Consider the following 22,076-nt stretch of genomic DNA (forward strand, 5'->3'; position numbering starts at 1 on the left):
ACTGTTTATGAGCTTGCTCCTTATGTCTTGGTCAGATCCCTATCCCAGAGGTGACACTACTCACAGTGTCTAGGCCTTACCACAACAATTATGAATCCAAAAAATGTCTCACAGGACTAAATGGTTGGTGAATTTTCCTTTATCTTTTTTTCTTTTTTTTGTGTTTTGTTTTGTTTTTCGAGACAGGGTTTGTCTGTGGCTTTGGAGCCTGTCCTGGAACTTGCTCTGTAGACCAGGCTGGTCTCGAACTCACAGAGATCCACCTGCCTCTGCCTCCCGAGTGCTGGGATTAAAGGCGTGTGCCACCACTGCCCGGCTTGGTGAATTTTCTTAACTGAAGTTATTTCTTCCCAAATGACCTAAGCTTGAGTCAAGTTGTCATAAAACTAGCCAGCACACCTTCTAAACACAACTCACCATGATAAACCCATACACTTAAATATAGTGACATTTGCATGAACCATAATTCATCAATCTAGATGAACAAAAATGGCAAATTTCATTGTACATGAATAAAATTCACTAAAAGTAAATTTATCATACTTGATTGTGTAAGAGTACATCCAACATATATATTCAAACTATAAACTTACACTTTTAGAAGTAAATCAAAGCATTACATTTCCACAAAAAGATGAAATTGTGTACCAAAGGAAACATAAAATATTTAAAATATGCAAAAAATACACATTATAATAGAAAAAACAATAGCAAGGTAAGTTTTAAAACAATTTATTTTCCATTAAAAGTTACAAAAGAAACCAGGCGGAGGTGGTACAAGCCTTTAATCCCAGCACTCAGGAACAGAGGTAGGTGGATCTCTGTGAGTTTGAGGTCAACCTGGTCTACAAGATCTAGTTACAGGACAGGCTTCAAAGCTACAGAGAAACCCTGTCTTAAAAAGACAAAAGAAATATTATAAAAGTACATAAAATGTGTTACCCAGTGGTATTACATTTTGTTTACAAGGGCTGAAAATAGGTATAGCCTAAGAGCCTTGTCTGAATTTCAGGATTTTCTCTGCATGTTAGCACTACTCTTTTTCAACAGACCTTGCCTCTGGTTTTAATTACTGACAGCCACTTGATTCAGAACAAATAGCCTCAATTTTAGCTCTTAGAAATGCATTATATGAAAAGGTGTCACAAGAAACGACTTTTAAGTGGCTTTGAATGCTTTAGCTTGCTTTTTTTCATTGAGTTCCCATAAAAGATTTTTTTTTCTGAGCAGGAAGAAAGGTCACCAGTGTGATTTTTGACAGCGATAATTGATATTTGTGTATCTCTAAGAATAAAGAAAGACAAAAGGGGACACAAAGCTATATTTATCCCCAGTCAGTTTGAAATCCTTATTTATTTCACCTTTCCACACTCTTACCAAACATAAACTCACTACTGCAAGCAGAGTCCTTGTTCAGAATCTATCCCCTGTTAGAATGACTCCAGTAGAAAGGTAATTACACACTGAGTAATTAACATTGAAAATGGGGCTCTTCTACACTATGGACACATTTGTTTTATCTTGCTGGGCTCAATCAATATAAATAAAATGTTCCATAACTTTCTAGAACACATTTCTAATTTCCCACTGTTTGGTTTGGGCTTAAAAGGTTTGATTTAACAGTAGTCATAAGTATTATGGTTACAGCATGATCCTTAAAAGTTGAGTTTAATTATAGTTCACTAAACCACATTAGGGATGATGTCAAAATACTAAGTTACTCATCTTTAGTAATAAAAGCCTATTTTAAAAGTAATTATTTTTAAATTTTATATTTTCTAAATATCAAAGGTAAATTCAGCTTACTAATTTCTTCCATCCCTGTCACTGGTATATTAATCAGTCTTGACACTAGCCAGGTACAAACAGAAAAATGTAGAAAATATTTTTATAATGGTTTTTTATATACTTACTTAAAGCATAAAGAAATGATGGAGGAAGGTCATTGGTTAAATAAAAAGAAACTACTTGGCCCTCATTGGTTAGAAGATAGGTGGGAGGAGTAAACAGAACAGAACACTGGGAGGAAGAGGAAGTGAGCTCAGACTCCACAGCTCTCCTCTCGGGAGCAGACGCCTCAGAGAGACGCCATTCTCCCAGCTCCCAGGCAGCTGCACGTGATGAAGCTCCGACCCAGGATAGACTTTGGCTAGAATCTTCCCGGTAAGTGCACCTAGGGGCACTACACAGATAATTAGAAATGGGCTAAATTAATATGTGAGAATTAGCCTAGAAGAGGCTAGATAGAAATGGGCCAAGCAGTGATTAAATGAATACAGTTTGTGTGTTGTTATTTCGGGCATAAGCTAGCCAGGCAGCCGGGGTGCTGGGGACGCAGCCCCGCCGCTCTTATTACTACAAAGAAAAATATTTTACTTACATTAAAGTTACAGAATTAAAAATTAACGTAATCAATAGCTTTCAAGAATACCAAGAGTCAGTTTAAACACAGATTAGGAAAACTATAGCTTTCAAAAGAAGACCTTACCAAATTAAAAGCCTAGGAATATAACTCCCTAATGAGATATTCCTTCATAGTAAGAACTTTAAGACACTGATAAAATAAATTAAGAAGATACAAGGCAGTAGAAAGACTTTCTGCGTGCTTAACTTCACAGACTTAATATTGTGAAAATGGCTATATTACTAAATGTGGCCTAAAAATTCAGTGCAATCCCCATAAAAATTCCAATTAAATTCTTCACAGAACTAAAGAAAAATACTGGAATTCGTGCAGAACTACATTTGATCAAGCTGGAGAGTTGGCTTAGGGGTTAAGAGCACTTACTGTTCTTCTAGATGTCCTGAGTTGCAAACATTGGATGGATCCCAATAACCTCTGACATTAACTCTGGGACAATATGATACCTTTTGTGGTCTCTGTTGACACATACACATGGGTGATACTATATATCCACTAATGTACTCATTTATAGGCATAATACAGTTATATTAAAGTAAACACAACAGAAAAGTTTGCACACATTCAAAATAGTACTAAAGACAGCAACTGCTGCTAGAAGTGCCATAGCCTCTGAACTCAAATTATAATCTGGAACTACATGGACAGTGACTGCATGGGACTGGCATAAAGCCAGACATGGAGACAAATGGTTCAAAATAGAAAACCAAGAAATAACCTGCATGGCTCTGATACCATAATATGGTAGGTAAATCAGAAAAAAAAAATTATAGTGGTTAAAAACTAACAAACAACATAAAAGTAACAACAGCTTGTCCATCAGCTGGTTGATACGGCTGAATATCCACCTGAAGGAGATTAATGCAATTAGATATACATCATTCAACCTGCACAAAAAATTAAATGGTCAATAAAATGAATAAAACTAAAGCCTCCTAATTGCCGCGCACACGGCACCCCTGTGTCTGCATTCTGTGCGCTGGCACCCAGTTCCCGAGATTCGCAAAAGGGGCTGGAGGTTAAAATACACAAAAACACACAGAAAGAGAGACAGCGACACTGGTCATCCATGAATTCCCCAAGAATGCCCCCTTTATTATGTTCAGGGGCAGATTATAAAGAGATAGCCACGCCCTAGCCAAACCCACTAGAAACCATTCTCCTGCCATCAGTAACTCCTGAAGGTCTCGTGCTCAGAGCAGTTGTAGACAATCAGATCAGGGGATTACAAGAAATTCAGGATCTGAGGTCTCACTGATCCCAAAACCTATTCAATAAATTAACAGTTCTCAAAATAAGAAACACAGAGGGCCAGTATTTACTTCAAAATCTGCCAAGTACTATATCTAGTAAGAGATATCTTGGCACTGAGTGTGTACTGCTCCTCCAGAGGAATCAAGTTTTATTCCTGGAAACATCACTGGATGATGCTCAACTGCCTGGAGCTTCAGCTTTGGGGAACCTAGGCCGTCTTCTGGCCTCAAGCACATACACACCTGCGCCTCTGCACTGGTGTGCCCACACACATACACACACACCTAACCATGTAATCTTTTAAAATTCACGAAAAGTGAAAAACATACCTATTTAATAGCCTAAACCATCAGAAAAATACAAACAAAATTTTCATTGGCATTTTACATTCACTTAGCCATTTACATTCATTCCAGCCCTGTAATAAAGGCTAATACCAAGATAACAAAGAGTAAAAAATGCTTTTAAAAAGAACTTAAAATAAAGAACAAATCTATTCAATAACCTCACTGATCAAAAATACAAGCAAAAGCTATTTCAATATTACATTCATTCTAGCCCTGTCATATGACTGACAGTACAACGTAATGGCTAACAAGATAACAAATAGCAACACATGCTGGTCAGGATGTAGAAAAACAGGAATCCTTGCCACTGCTGGCATAAATCTAAACTAGTTCAGATGCTCTGGAAGTCACCAGAGGAATTACAAATAAGATAGAAAAACTAGTGTTTACTTGTGTATTTGTCAGCTGTCTGTGCTGGTGATGCACAATAAAATATGCATTTTATGTTGCACATAGAAAAAATACATATGGAAAGCAGATAGCAATGATCAGGCAAGTGAATGCTGCCTGAATTTGATGGAACACAAAACAATAGAAACAGCTTTAATTTGAATAGGGGATCCTTTAAGTTTTGTTTTTAAACTTGTTATCAAGTGCAAGGAGACATAAATACAATAGTAATTTTCCTAACCTATTTTCTTTTAGGAGGATATGTGGAGTTACTTCATTCAATAGTTAATTACAAATATAATAGCTGCAATGCTTCAGAAAATACTTGACAGCATTTCAACAGAAGTATATGCAATTTCCCTGTAGTTAGGCACACCTTAGACATATGTGCCAGTTGCTAAGAGACCATGTCGTTTGCTGAGACTGACAAATTTGTCTTTCATGTAAAATATTCTCTCACAAAGTTCCTCACATGTACAAATCAAATAACAGCTATGTTATAACTGTTTCTTTTTCATTTTGTATATTTAAGTTTGACGTTTAATCTATGTCTCAAAGGATATCTATGAAGCCATTGTGAGCAGTAAATTAACCAAAACTTCTCAAAGCCACTTTGATAAGGAAGCATTCTAGTCTTATTTCCAAGCAACAGGACCTTGTGGGTAGTCCTTAAACTGTAAATAGGTACTAAAAACGATTGAGTTAACATGGATGTAAGGTTTAGAAATTTACCAGACCAACAGCAAGGTCTATATAATTAATACAATGTTATATTATCAGGCACAGGCAGAAATCAGTCCAATTTTGTCAGAGTCAACACAGTCAGCCAAACCAGAAGTACTTTCTCTACAAACATGAAAAGAAACAAACATTGAAACAAGCTAAAGCACAAACTTACTCAGTGGCCAAATCCTAATTGAGGACTTGACAAATATTGAAAAACAGCCTGAGAGAGACATTAGCAGATGAGAACCAGAGGCCTCACTGCAGGAGAAAGACAAATATGCCATACAGACAGAGATAGGGTGCAGAATTTATCGAGAGAAGAGTACAGGGGAGGAAATAGAAAGAGAGACAGAGAGAAATCACACACACACACACACACACACACACACACACACACACAGAGAGAGAGAGAGAGAGAGAGAGAGAGAGAGAGAGAGAGAGAGTTTCCAAATGAAACAAATGCCTTAAAGTAACTTTCCAACCTCTGAGACTATTGAGGCAATCCTCTTTAAGACCTAAGTAAGAGTATGAAATTCTGAAAAAGACTTGAACATGGCTTAGGAAATAATGGAAAAATAACAAAGAGGGATTACATCAAGCCAATGGTTTCTACATCTCAAAGCAGCCATTAACAGATGATATATAAGATTCCTTTCTTAGCTTTATATTTAGCAGGAAAGTAAATCCAGCATATACAAAAAACTTAAAAAATTGAACAGTATAAAAATTAATTGTCAGTCAATGTATTGATAAATGAATTGAACAGTCACTTATGGGAGACAAATAAGTGTTCAATATATCTGGGGTGTGGGTGTATCTAACTATCAAGCAGATGAAAATAAAAACTACTTTGACATACCACCATATATTCAGTGCTATCTAAAAAACAAACTGAAAATAAACAAAACAAACTCCAGTGAGATTATAAGGAAAAATCATTCTTATGTGCCACAAAATAATGTAACCACCATAAAAATCTTAATGTAGGTTGCTCATAATCACTATTTTATCCTGCTCTATCACCCGAGGCTTTAAATACAAAGAAATCTAAGTCATCACGGAATAGAACACCCTGCACTACTATTCAGAACAGTCAAAGCACATAATTAGCACCAGCTTACATATCAATCAACAAATAACTGGATGAATAAAATGTTATATGCAGAGATACACAGCCGAACACATTCTGACATGCATATGGATGATAGCTAGCTAGCTAGAGATAGATAGATAGATAGATAGATAGATAGATAGATAATTGATAGCTAGATACTAGGTAGATAGCATATTAGTCAACTGTAAGTGTGAAACCATGTCAGCTCTAGAAATATAAATAGTATATTACATTTGACCCATTAAAAGAAATAAACTAGATCAGAATGAATGGACTCTAGAAAAATCAAGAATGAAAATAGATTTAGACAATTATAAGAGGTACAGATATGGGGGTAGTGAGAAGACTGAGAGTAATAGGACAATGCATATAAGTGAAATACATTTTATTCATTTGTAAAAACTTTAAAATTGAAACCAAAAAAATCTTAGATGATTTCTGATTGTTCCTATTACTACATTTTTAAAGTATTCATCAGGGAAATATTTGCATTAAATACATATAAGTACATACTTTATAAATAAATGTTATAAAGAGTAACTATTCTGACAGATAATAAACATAATAGAGGTGGAATAATTTCTGGAAATACTCAGTATAGATATTCATAGTAACAAACTTTTCAGGAATTATTAGACAAATCTCTTTTCTGTACTTGAAAAGAGATGGTTATAAATGCACAATTTTACTCCAATATTTAAAATACAATAAATGGAAAAGCAGGAGACAAATTCATCATCATTTATTTCTGAATGATCAAGTCCATGCTAAATGAGAATATTATCTGTGAACTACATTTCTGTGAATAGAGTTTAAATATTGCACCTTAGGGACATCACCTCAGAACATAATATGCTTTATTAAAATTAGCTTTAGCATATTCTAATTCAAGAATATTCTTTTTTTTTGGTTTTTTTCGAGACAGGGTTTCTCTGTGGCTTTGGAGCCTCTCCTGGAACTAGCTCTTGTAGTCCAGGCTGGTCTCGAACTCACAGAGATCCGCCTGCCTCTGCCTCCCGAGTGCTGGGATTAAAGGCGTGCGCCACCATCGCCCGGCTTCAAGAATATTCTTAACTGGTTTTCATAACCTTAGCTGCTATCTTCCTTTCCTGTGCTGTCAAACCACCTGCTTCCTCGTTGGCACATGAGCAAGAACACAATGAAAGAGGAACTGGTTCCTTTGCTATGTATGCTGCAGTTTAGTGGTGGCTCTCTCCTATCTTTTTAGGACACAAAAAGGAGATCCTTATCTAAAGCAAAAATATAAGAAAGCCATTTCTTTTTATTCTTTGATAGATCTGAATAGTATGAAATTTCAAAAAGTTATTAGTTTAAGTCACTAGAAACTTTGAATCTGTGAAGTGCTAAATAAATATATAGTTTTGCCTTTTCATTGTCTCTGTCCTTTCATAAGAAATTAACATGACTCTTGAGGTAAGATTGATAGTTTCTTCTGAATTTAAATTAATTACTGTAAAATTAAAAGGAGGTAAATACATTTCTGCTACCCATCTTTGCTTCCTTTACCCTCAGAGAGCACTTCAGCAGGTCTTCATTCTTTAATATAAGAAACGACTTTTCTTTCATACCTGAACATCCAGATCATTTATCATCTTGTCTAAATTGGTTCTTTGCAGTTTCCAACTGACATTTATCACAGAACATGGTAATAATATCTTAGCATGTTATCTTCAGGACATTAGAATCCCAAAGTGACCAGTGAATTTTTTATGAAGCATTTAAAGCATAAAATAATGGGGATTAATTTGTTTTTTGGGAAACCAGGATAATTCTCAATAATTAGTTTTAAATATAGTTGGAAATGAGCTTTTTCAGCATAACTAAAAATCACAAACTAGACTTGTTCTAAAATTTCAAAATAAAATGCCATTTATCTGTGAAATTCAGACAATGAAATATGGAAAGCTTACATTGCTTAAAGCACAGATAATGACTGTGTTGGCGAGTGTTGATTGTAATTTTGACAAAAGGGTTAGTCCATAAACATCATGGTAGAGAACAATGCAATAGGTATTCAAAATACTGGAGCAGTAGCCAAGAGAGTATACTTAGTCCACAATCAACAGAGACAAAGAAAGAAAGAGAGAGAGAAAAAGAGACAGACAGAGAGAGAAAGAGAGAGGGAGAGAGAGAGAGAGAGAGAGAGAGAGAGAGAGAGAGGAGACCTGAGACTTGGGGTGGACTTTTTAAAATGTAAAATCCCTTTCCTAATAACATACCTTTTCCTACAAGACCACACCTACACCAGCCATGCTAAATCTCTTAGTTTTTTCCAAAGAGTTCCACTTACTGGAAACCAATTGTTCAAACATACACATATGAGTCCATGAGGTCATTCTCAATCAACCACCACAGATGTGTATTACTAGTCATTTTGTTGATTTTTTCGTGTTTCTCCTTTTATTCTTGCAATGTCTAATAGGTAATATAGTCATCACCTATTACCTCTCTATGCAGCCTCACCCTGGTCATGGTTATCAAAACCGGCAATGTGAAACATTCTTTTCTGTATTAGTTTTATAATTTTCATAGTGGTTATAAATTCTTTTAGTGTCTTTTGTCATGGAAAGTTTTGTTTTCTTCAATTATGATTGTAAGTTTATCCAGCTCAAGAAGCCTTGGTTGGTGTCTGCGGTCTTTCAGGAACTAAAAGACATTGCTTTAAGGTCTTCTGAGTTGTACAGTTTCCCTCAAGGAATCAACTGATAATATAATAGTCTTATTTTGGATGTTGTTACCTTCCTTTCTTTCCTAAAGCCTTTTCCTTGTATTTTAACTTTAGTGTGGTCTTTAGTATTTGGTAGTCTAGGAGCTACTTATATCTGAGTGGGTCTCTGTTTAATTTTCTTCTTTGATTTTTCTGAAAATAATTTTTATAATTTTGATCTGTAATTATTATTCATCTACTGTGACAACAACTTGCATATTAGTCTTTTTATGGTGTTGCAAATATTCTGAATATTTATTTCGTATATTATAAATTTATTATTTTATTTTATTGGATGAACTAATAATGTTTCTTTTTATTATTTTTTATTTTAAATACCAACTACAGTTTTCCCTCTATCCTTTAGTCCATTCCTTCCTTGACCTTCTTTTCACTTCCTGTCATCTACTCCTCAGAAAGACTAAGTCCTCCTTTGGGAATCAACAAAGCATGGCATATCAAGTTGAAGCAGAACCACACTCCTCCATACTGGATCATGCTTGAAAAAGGCATGCTACCATAGGGAACAGGTTCCAGGAAGCCAGCTCATGTGCCAGGGATAGATCCTGGTCTCAGTGTTAGGGGCCTCACAAAAAAAATACTGGTATTCTCTCTTCTTTGTGATCAATATGCTATTGACTCTTTCCATAGAGCATTGCATTAGTCTTCTTAAAATTTTCATTGCTAGCATAATTTCAATTTTGGATTTTCAGGAGTTCTATGTCATTATCAAAATCAGTTTTTATTAAACCAATACTCTATATTAACATTTTGCTTCATTTTGTTGTTTGTGGTTTCCAGGATTTCACTTTATTTCTGATTTCTTTACATTCATTTAATTTATGTTCTTATTGAATTCTCTAAATATATATTTTCATATTTGTAATGACAATTATTTTTTTACTCTTTTTCTTGAATTTCAGCTAATTTGTTCTCTATGAAAAATCACTAGTATCTGGCTGATTTGAGAGGAGATATATTGTTTATTGATAGTATATAGATAAATAGACTATAGCTAGATAGAGAGATAGATAAATAATAGAGAGATAGATGGAAAGAGAGAGAAAGAGAGACAGAGAGAGATTGTTCTTGAATAGGATATAAAGAGCTAGGTTATTGGGTCTTTTGACATGATATTTTGAAAATGAACTGGAGCATTATTTTGAAAGACTCTAGGAGATGTATTCAAGGAGAGTGTGAGTAGAACAAATAGCCTGTGTAATAGGCCGCTCAAGCTTGCAAAAACATTTCTTGATGTTTTATTTGCAATATATTTTTGTATTAGAATATATTTTAAATTTTGTTACTAAGTGAGCTATGAAACTTTCTGTAAGATACAACACAGATAATTTACTTTATTATGATGTGTTCTTTAAAGGCTCCTTTTTTTTGCAAAAGAATTGAATCCCATTTAAAAAATCCAATCATTTTTAGCTAGTTAATTTATAAGAGCTAATCAGTTAACTTATTGATGAATTTATAATGTGATAGTAATCTTGAGATATGGTGGAAAGTAAGAGGGCAAACCTCCTTAACATAAATAGAAACATTGTTCAATACATCTCTTTCCTGGGCTAACCTTCTCTCCTGTCTGTATTCTGCTATAAATTAACCATTTCTGATCTACCACACAGTTCCACTCAGCATGATATTCACCTCACCTGAAGAATAGAAACAAAGAAAATAACCAGTCTTGCAAAAGAGTTTCTGAAACCATGAGCCAAACAGAAACTCCTATTAAATTGTGCATGTGTTTTATTTTGCCACAAGATGGAGAAACTGAAATAAAAATGAGAACTGTAAGAGAAATATTTCTATATACCTTTCCAAAATGTTGCCATGAACAATAAATGGCAAATAAGTACTCCATTTGTAAACCAATCAAATGACCACAGTAAGGAAGATTGACACCCTGCCTCCTGTTTATGGCTTAGATCTGCATTTGTCTCTTTCAATCAAGTTTATACTCAACGATCACACAATGACTGCACTGATTATTTCAGTAAATAGAAGTTCATATTTAATCACTAAATCTAAACATATTATTTTTGCATTATTGAGCTAAAACTGACAAAATTTTGATATGCATAGCACCTAATATTTATTTAGCCAATGTTTCCAAATGATCTTGAGTAACAAAGAAATCATGCTGCAAACATGGATAATTTTAACCTTTCCAGAAAACTTTATATCTGAAAATGAAAATTATGCCTAATATTTAAATTACAGATTTTTCACATTAATTAGTGTATATTAATAAAGATCTATATGAAATGATGAACTACTGAATCAGACTTTATTTACTGAAACATGAGTTCATATATTCATAAGCTTTTACATTAATTCATATAAAATTAAATAAAAGTTTCTGTGCATTGTTACTATATTTTCACCTGGAAAATTATGATACAATTAAAGATTATTTAGCAAATATTCTCAATTAAAAAATTGATTTTTTTAAAAAGATTTCTATTCATTTTACATACCAACCCACAGTCACCCCTTCCTCCCCTCCTCTTGCTCCTGCTCCATCTTCCTTCCAACTAACTACCTTCATTTACTCATCTGTAGTTCTTCAGAATGGATAATACTTGCCATGGGAAGTCAGCAAAGTCTGGTACATCAAGTTGAACCAGGACCAAGCCCCTCTCCATGGCATCAAGGCTGAGCAAGGCATCCCATCATAGGTAATAGGCTCTAAAAAGCAAGCTTAATACAGGGGATATATCCTGGTCCCACTGCCAGGTCCCCCTCAAAGACACCAACTACACAACTGTCACCCACATGCAGAAGGCCTAGTTCAGTGTCATGCAGCCTCCCCAGCTGTCGGTCTAGAGTTCTTGAATTCCTAAAAGCTCAGTCAGCTTTCTCTGTGGAATATTACAAAATAGGCCAATAAAGCATGTCTGCAGAATGAAATTGCTTTTCTCTGTTAATTTCGTAATGTTCTCTGTTATACTACCTGCTTTGTAAAAGCTCCCATGAAATTTTTTTTCTTTAGCAGAGCAGTATTTATGAAATGGTTTTTATAAAGGTTGTCTGTTCCTATACTGGGAATAGTAAGCTATTAGCAATTGCAAATATGAGCAATAATATCAATTCTGCACTAAAGGTTGAAACTATAAATTTGCTCAATATCCCCTACAGGAAGATGAATTACCCAATCAACAAAATAAAAATAATAATGTCATTTCATGGCATTTTATGATTGAAAGATGCTAAAGTTATATGTGTAATTTAAGAGAAAATCCTATGTTTACTAAAAAAATCCCTTAACATTTTTATAAATTAATAACTCATAATTTTATGAAACATTCTCTAAAATTAATCTCATAATTCATGAAATTATTATAGCATTTACTCATGATTTACAATTAAGTATATCATTTCTGTAAATTGAACTTGAAAAAAGTCTACAAAGTGCGTAAATATAAACCTATTTACCCTCCATGTTATTGTCTGACCTATCGGAATTGTATTCATTTGATATAATTTGAGTTTTTTGAGACTAGGCAATATATCTATGAGTCAGAGAAAATTTTATTTAAGCACTGTTGCTGCACTTTATTTCTCAATCTATTCCCTATAAAAAAATTAGTTGAGTACCTGCTCATAAGAAGATTATTTAAGCACTCAAATTAATAATCAAAAGTATAAAGATTATTTGTTCAACATGATCACAGAGAGACCACATAACCTCCTTCAAGTACATCATAGGAACACTGAGGTGATTTTTATATTTAAATGGAGGGTCAGGAATGTGCCTGTCATAGAAGTCCAACACAAGGTACGACAACAATGTCTGGGACTCAGTCTCTTTTTGCAGAGTTTAAAAGTTGCTAGAACTCTAGGAAATCTCTGTTCCAAGAAATAACTTCCTCCTTTGTTTGAAATCATGCTTGAGATATTTTTTTTGTTGTGGAATAAAATTTTATCTTTTTAATTTTTTTTTTTTACCCCTTAGGTCTTTTGTATATATTATGGCTTTTGATTTTGTGTTATCATGGAGTTCCTGAGTGTATAAATAAAAATGACTGAGTATTCTGTTTATATCCAATTTTGTGCCCTATGGGGGGACTTTTTATCCTATTCCAATTTGTTTCTGTTTTATATTATATTATATTATATTATATTATATTATATTATTATCCATTGAATGATTGTTTGTTTTCTACAGGAGACAGTAAGAGGGTGGATCCAAATGGGAAAGGAGATGGAGAAGAACTGAAAGGTAGAGGAATATATGACAGGAGACCATAATTAGAATATTTTGTAAAAAGAATGTATTTTCACTAAATGATAAAATAAAAAAGATTCTTGATCAAAATTCTAGGTAATTTTCTTTTTTTAAAAAAATTGTTTGGTCAGTTATGAGATGTCCATTGTTTGAATATAGATTAAGGAGGGGAAAAATATCTTTTTATAATGTGCTCAGTTCTTCTATCTTTGAAATGTAGAAATATGAGCAAAGAAGTCGGGACCACGAGGGGTGCCCCCACCCACTGAGACAGTGGGGCTGATCTATTGGGAGCTCACCAAGGCCAGCTGGACTGTGACTGAAAAAGCATGGGATAAAACTGGACTCTCTGAGCATGGCGAACAATGAGGGCTGATGAGAAGCCAAGGACAATGGCACGGGGTTTTGAACCTACGTAATGTGCCGGCTTTGTGGGAGCCTAGCCAGTTTGGATGTTCACCTTCCTAGAAATGGACAGAGAGGGGAGGACCTAGGACTTACCACAGGGCAGGGAACCCTGACTGTTCTTTGGACTGGAGAGGGAGAGGGAGAGGAGTGGGGGGAGGGGGAGAAGGGTGGGAGGAGGGGGAGAAGGGTGGGAGGAGGGGGAGGGAAATGGGAGGCTGGGAGGAAGTGGAAACTTGTTTTTTTTTCTCCTTTTCTCAATAAAAAAATGGAAAAAAAATAAAATAAAATAGGTCTAAAAAAAAAATAGAAATACAGATTCTGCTATTTGAGCCCCAATATTCTCTGTTCAGAGACACAACCTTATTTTTGCCTCTATCTATGTTGCAATATAGTAATAATTTTTTAATATGCTGCTCTCTCCCCAATACGCCATGTTAACTCTTAACTCTTCTTTATCCCAAATCTTTTAGTAGCAAAGCTCTGCAAGCTTCCTTACTAATGACTGCCTTTGATAGTGGGAAAATATGAGTGGTAGGTACAATGTACTTCCAACTACTGAACTTTAGTCTTGTTTTTATCCTTGAGCCAAATTACAGGAAGTTCACCTACAGTACTTACCATGGCATAGCAAAGCTAAAGACAGACAGTTGGACACATTGGAAATGCTATGTGTCTGATTTGAATTCATCTGAGCCAAGGCTTCCTTTCATTACAGCTTAGATGTCACACATTTGAAAGAATAAACAAATGAATGTGCTTAGTACTTATCCACTGTGTAAATCTGAGGAAACTTCACTATCCTTAAATAGTCACCGTTTCCCATAGATCATGAAAAGTAATTTGAATACAATTTTACTTCTCATGAATTTTTCAAATACTTCTTAAAAATGGTTGATGTCTGGTGTGATGGTGCAAGCTTTTAATTCCAGTTCTCCAAAAGCAAATACATACGGATTTCTGTAAGTTCATGTCAGCCTAGTCTACCACAACCAGTTCCAAGACAACCAGGAATACATAGTGGGACCTTGTCTCAAAACAACAAACAAGTAAACAAAACAACAGCAGTATCAAAGAGGTTGATAATGACTGCAGATCTACATTAGAGGTAGAACATTTGCATATATTCATCTTTTGTTTGATATAGTAGCTTAAAAGAAAGTGGACCCCAAAAGGATTGGCACTACTAGGAGGTGTGGCTTTGTTGCAGGAAGTGTGTCACTTTGGGTCTTGGCTTTGACGTCTTATTTACTCAAGCTACACTCAGGAGTGTGCTGCACAGTTCACTCTATTGCCTATGGATCAGGATGTAGAACTCTCAGCTTCATGGTGCTCTCCAGCAGCATGATTTTTTTCATGCTACCACATTTTCCCACCATGATGACAATGGACTAAACATTTGAAGTTTTAAACAACCCCAATTAAATGTTTCCTTTTATAAAAAGTTGCCATTTTCATGGTTTTTCCTCACAGCAATAGAAACCCTAACTAAGACACTTGGTAAATTATTGGGACCTTAATTACCAGCCTCAGCACCCCCACAAGGTCCAGCAAAGATTCACTATGACAAGCAAAAACCTGGCTAATTGGATCTGAAGGTAAACAGAATAAATCAACTCATGTATGTTACTTCTACATATTCTTTATTCCTTGCATCAAAAAGCAGAGAGAAGTAAGAAAGAGCAATGTCTGTGTGTTGCTTTTTCTTGGCTACTGAATAAAGAAACTGCCTTGGTCTGTTGATAGGGCAGAACTTAGGTAGGTGCCTAAAACAGGACTGAATGCTGGGAAAAGGAAGGTGGAGAGAGAGACGTGATGGTGCCACGGCCAGAAATAGACTTGCTAAAATTTTACTGGTAGGCCACAACCCTATGGTAATGCACAGATTACTTCAAATGGGTTAAATTAATATGTAAGAGTTAGCCAATAAGAAGTTAGAGCTAATGGCCCAAGCAGTGATGCAATACAATATCTGTGTGGTTAATTTGGTTCTGGGAAGCCAGGATGAACAAGCAGGCCCTCTCATACAACAGATCTCCATCAGGTTGTTAGTTTCTACAGACATGGTTAAAAAATTCCATGGGCAAAGACAATGATATCACATGTAATACAGAAACACAAAATGGGGCCCAGTAGAACCTGACAAAGCAGTATTCCAAACAGATGACACTACCCAGGAAAAAGCCAGCATCCAAAGGGAAATACCTGGCATTCCAAACCTTTAGATAAAGTTACTAAACGTCTTTCTTTAGGTTCTTCTTATTTAGCTTCTCTAGGATCACTAATTATAGGCTCAATGTCCTTTATTTATGGCTAGAAACCAATTATGAGTGAGTACATCCCATGTTCCTCTTTTCGGGTCTTGCTTACCTCACTCAGGATAGTGTTTTCTATTTCCATCCATTTGCATGCAAAATTCAAGAAGTCCTTGTTTTTTACTGCTGAGTAGTACTCTAATATGTATATATTCCATACTTTCTTCATCGATTCTTCCATTGAAGGGCATCTAGGTTGTTTCCAGGTTCTGGCTATTACAAACAATGCTCCTATGAACATAGTTGAGCTCCTATGAACTTTTGTTGTATGATAAGGCCTCTCTTGGGTATATTACCAAGAGTGGTATTGCTGGGTCCAGGGATAGGTTGATCCCGAAATTCCTGAGAAACCGAAACACTGATTTCCAAAGTGGTTGCACAAGTTTGCATTCCCACCAGCAATGGATGAGGGTACCCCTTTCTCCACAACCTCTCCAGCAAAGGCTATCATTGGTGTTTCTTTTTTTTATTTTAGCCATTCTGACAGGTGTAAGATGGTATCTTAAAGTTGTCTTGATTTGCATTTCCCTGATCGCTAAGGAAGTTGAGCAAGGCCTTAAGTGTCTTTTGGCCATTTGAACTTCTGTTGAGAATCTCTGTTCAGCTCAGTGCCCCATTTTATAATTGGGTTGATTAGCCTTTTATGGTCTAGTTTCTTGAGTTCTTTATATATTTTGGAGATCAGACCTTTGTCAGTTGCGGGATTGGTGAAGATCTTCTCCCAGTCAGTGGGTTGCCTTTTTGTCTTAGTGATAGTGTTCTTTGCTTTACAGAAGCTTCTCATTCTCAATTAGTGATCCTAGAGAAGCTAAATAAGAAGGAGAACCCCCCCCAAAAATATAGGCATCCTCCTGAATATTAACCTTCATCAGGCGAGAAAAGGAGACAGAGACAGAGACCCACATTGAAGTACCAGACAGAAATCTCAAGGTCCAAATCAGGAGCAGAAGGAGAGAAAGCACGAGGAAGCAACTCAGGACCACGAGGGGTGCACCCACACACTGAGACAATGGGGATGTTCTATCGGGAACTCACCAAGGCCAGCTGGCCTGGGTCTGAAAAAGCATGGGATAAAACCGGACTCTCTGAACATAGCAGACAATGAGGACTACTGAGAACTCAAGAACAATGGCAATGGGTTTTTGATCCTACTGCACATACTGGCTTTGTGGGAGCCTAGGCAGTTTGGATGCTCACCTTACTAGACCTGTGATGGAGGAAGGTCATTGGCTAATAAAGGCACTGCCCTGGCCCATTTTCTTGGTTAGAGGATAGGTGGGAGGAGTAAACAGAACAAAATGCTGGGAGGAAGAGGAAGTGAGCTCAGAGACTCGACTGCTTTCCTCTCGGGAGCAGACGCCTGAGAGAGACGCCATGCCCCTCTCCCGGGATGAAGCTCTGACCCAGGATGGACTAGGTTAGAATCTCCCCGGTAAGCGCACCTTGGGGTGCTACACACAGATGATTAGAAATGGGCTAAATTAATATGTGAGAATTAGCCTAGAAGAGAATGGGCCAAGCAGTGTTTAAAAGAATACAGTGTCCGTGTAATTATTTTGGGCATAAGCTAGCAGGGCAGGCGGATGGAGTGTTGGGGACGCAGCCCCGCCGCCGCCCTTATTACTTCAGACCTGGATGGAGGCGGGTGGTCCTTGGACTTCCCACAGGGCAGGGAACCCTGATTGCTCTTTGGGCTGACGAGGGAGGGGGACTTGATCGTGGGAGGGGAAGGGAAATGGGAGGCGGTGGTGGGGAAGAGACAGAAATCTTTAATAAATAAATTAATTAATTTTAAAAAAGTTACTAAACGTCCCTGAGCTTGGTCTTTATGCACACCTAGACTTGTCAGTCTGGTAAGATCTACCTATCTCTTTGAAATTCCTATGTGGTCTGTTAGCAAGTAGAATTGTGGAGGATTGACTCCTTGTAAATTTGACTATCTTACGCACACACCTAGACTTATTTATGTCTCTTCTTCATAATAATAAAAGAGAGTTCAACATATATTCTGACACTCACCTGTGAACTAACCAGAAGAAGGAGAAGCAGAGGGAGGTAATGTTATAAGCATTTTAGATCTTGACCTTATTTCACAAAGTGAATTGAAAGGATTAAAATAAGGACTGTAGAGAGGGCAGGAGGACTGACTTAACAATCAGAGGATAAGTGTTCTATTTCGAGTACTTTTATGACTTCTTATAAATTTTTTTGGCTCCAGTTCCAGGGTATCCAATGACTTACTCTAGCCTTAATTGTCAGCATACATGCATTTAGAGCACACACATGCAAGCATGTAAAGTACCCAAACTCTAAATTATAATAAAATAAAAATAATTTAAAAGGAATACCTAAAATTGTTATTGGTAAGTTAGATTGTATACATTGTCTCAGAAGAAAAATTTAAAAACTTAAAAATTGAATCAAATAATACAACAAATTACATTCTTTTATTATGTAATTTCCATTCATTCATGAGGAATAACATTTTCTTTTTTACTATTTTTATGGCCTTTTATTTAAAAGTTTCTTTTTTCATTTTAAAACTAACCATACTTCACCCTCCCTCCCAGCTCCTGCTACCCCTTACCTTCCCCCCCACTCAATGCCCCATGCAATCCTCAGAAAGTGTACGGCTTCCCATGGGGAGTCAATAGAGTTTGTCATATCAAGTTGAGGCAGAGCTAAGCTGCTTCTCTCTGTATTTAGGCTGAGCAAGGTGTCCCTCCTTAGGGAAGGGGCTCCAAAAAGCTAGTTTATGCAATATAGATACATTCTGGTTCCATTACCAGTGGCCACACAGACTGACAAAGCCACAGAACTGTCACCCACATTCAGAGGACCTACTTCAGTCCTATGTAGGTTCCCCAATTGACAGTCTAGAGTCAATGAGCTCCCAATAGCTGGGGTCAAATGTCTCTGTGGGTTTCCCCATCATGTTCCTGATTACTTGCTAATATAATTGCTCCTCCCTCTCTTTGACTAGATTCCAGGAGCTCCACCAAGTGCTTAACTGTGATTCTCTGCATTTGCTATCATCAGTTACTGGGTGATGTTTTTATGATGATAATTAGGATGTTCATTAATCTGATCAATGGGAAATGCCAATACAGGTAACCTCACCACTATTGCTTGGAGTCTTATCTGGATTCATTCTTGTAGATTCCTGGAAATTTCCCTAGCACTAGGTTTCTCTCTAATCCCACATTAGCTTCCTCTCTTAAGATATCTTGATCCTTGCTCTTGGTCTTTGTCCCTTCCCCAATTCAACCATCCAGTTATATTTGCCATTACCTTTACTCCTCCTTCACCTACTCCCCACATTCCCAGTTTAATCAGGAATCTATTTCCCGTTCCCAGGGACATCCATGCATGCTGCTCTTAGGATCATCCTGGTTATGCAGCTTTTTTTCATTATACATACCAATCCAAGTTCCCACTTCTTCCACTCCTCCCATTCCCTCCACATATTCCCCGCCCCCTCCCCGCACTCCACCTACATTCACTTCTCAGGAAAAGTATGGTACATAGAAGCCAGGCTTCTTATATCTATATCCACATCTGGAATTACCTAAATTGTATCACACTATCATGAAGACAGGCTGTTTTTCTGAAATGTCCTAAGTTCTGGTGTATACAAAATTAATATTTCTTGAATACTCCTAAAATCTTTTCTATAGGATGTCAAGCATCCCTCTGGGTCACACTTCTAAGCAGAGATTTTATGCATATAATATAATAGCATATTCTAACACTGTCTACTGATATATGCTTCTAATTGGCCACATTGAATATATAAAAATGAAATGGAAAGGTTAGCTATCCCTGAAAGAAGAACAAAATATTTTCTCGGTTTATATCTTAATTTGTTTCATTAATGTCACTGACAAGTTAGGGCAATTTATGACACTGAATTTGGGATTTCAGAACCAAATCATAAAAATCTCCAGGCATATCCAGTGATCATTTTTAATATATATATATATATATATATATATATATATATATATATATTGGTATATTCTATGAAGTTTGTTCTTTGTCTTGCTCCTGCAGCTAATGGGGGACAAATGAATAGACAGGAAGAAATACAGTCAGACAGTATACAGAGTGAAGGATTTTAAACACCCAGCTCTATGTGAGATATCTCCATCAAATCCCTCCCTTTAGGGCCCAGGATATGCCATGGAAAAGGAGACAGAAATATTGTAAAAGTGAGAGGGGAGAGGGGATAGAGGATGCCAAAAAAGCAGGGCTTTCTCAATTAAAATGATTAAAACACAGATGAACTCAAAGAGACTGAGGCAATACGCAAAGGACATGCATAGTTGGGGCTCTTAGGTTTGAAGTGATAAAGTAGACACATGCTCTCATCCCTAACCCAGCACTGCCGCGCACCGCACCCCTGTGTGCGCTCTAAGCGCTAGAACCTAGAATCGACACACAGACCTTCCAACGCTGGTACCAAAAAGCCCTTCCTCTATAGCACCACGGAGGCTTAAATATCCTGCAGTCAATGGCCAACAGGCGAAAATTCCATCCTCTGGTCCTCTAGGCAAAGCACAGCTTTTAGTAACTTCCATTAGAAGGCTCTAGACAGGGAAGAGTAGCTGAAGGCCAGGACTCAATTAGTCCCAACACAGTACCATACTCCAATTTATAAACACTTGCAAATGAAAATTTAGTTTCCTCCAATGGACCTTCTGGTGCCTTCTCTTGGGTTGTTTTCTTTCTTTGTGTTTTGTACTATTCCAGAGTGTTAATTTTTGTTTCATTTTATTTTATTATTAGTCTATGGGATCCTATAAAGAAAGGGTCTGGATCCATATGGAAGGGGAAATGGTAGGGAACTGGAAGAAGAGGAAAGGGAAACTAAATAGGGATATATTATCTGATAAAAATTATCTAATTTTAATAAAAGGAAAAGGTTAATTGTTCAAATTAGACTGCATTTTATGACTTATAACATTGGTATAGCACAGTTTTTTAATTAATGCCATTAATTATTAACTCATATGCAATACTTATTACCAAATGTTTAAATACATATTTTAAAATCAATAAATTATAGCTAAGTTGTTGAACTGATATGTAACAATGATGCTAAAAATATACTCTAAATATATCTAAATTTATTATAATTTCAGTAATTTTCTTATATACTTAGTGGAAAATATGTTTCTTTTTCTTCAAGCATTTATTCATGCTCACTGTTTTAGAATTAATTTTTCCAATGTTTACTAACTTTCAACAAATGAAAAAATGTATAGTATCATTTGAATGCCATATTTAAAATGAATTTGGTACGTATATACTTAAATTTGCCATTGTATTTTATCTTCTGCCTTTTAGGTATTTTTATTGCTTATCTTTCAGTATTTACGTCTTGTTTTAAAATTCATTATCGTTGTCTTACTTATCATGATCTTTAAACTTTTATAAATACTAATTATGAAACATTAACAATTTTTTGAAATTCTCTGTTCAAGCAAAAATATTTGATGGAGGAAGGTCATTGGCCAATAAAGAAACTGCTTGGCCCTGTGGGTGGAGTAAACAGAACAAAATGCCGGGAGGAAGAGGAAGTGAGCTCAGACTCCACAGCTCTGCTCTCCTCCTGGGAGCAGACGCCTGAGAGAGACACAATGCTCCCGGCTCCTGGGCAGACACATGCCATGAAGCAAGCCGCCAGGTTAGACATGGTGAACCTTTCCCGGTAAGACCGGTGCTCACAGATTATTAGAGATGGGTTGATCGGGATAACAGAATTAGCCAGTATGGGCTAGGGCTAAAGGGCCAAGCAGTGTTTAAAAGAATACAGTGTCCGTGTAATTATTTTGGGGCATAAGCTAGCCGGGCAGGCGGCCGGGGTGTTGGGGACACAGCGCCGCCGCCGCACTTATTACAACAAATATTTCATTGCATATAACATTAATGAAAAATTTCCTTAAATCCATTTATGTTGTTTGTCAGCTGGCTGTAAGCAAATGAAGAAATTATAATTTTAAAGGTGTTCTCTACATTCAAGGAAAAAAATATGAAGGCCAAGATATTAATATTGCATTCTAAACACATTAGCAAGTGAAACTGAGAGAAAGAAGAACACACTCTTATGTGGTTGAAGGATATCATTCTCATCAG

This window comes from Microtus oregoni, unplaced genomic scaffold, assembly GCF_018167655.1.
Source record: "Microtus oregoni isolate MIOR12 unplaced genomic scaffold, Mior012 000021F_ref0000039, whole genome shotgun sequence".
Lineage (NCBI taxonomy): Eukaryota > Metazoa > Chordata > Mammalia > Rodentia > Cricetidae > Microtus > Microtus oregoni.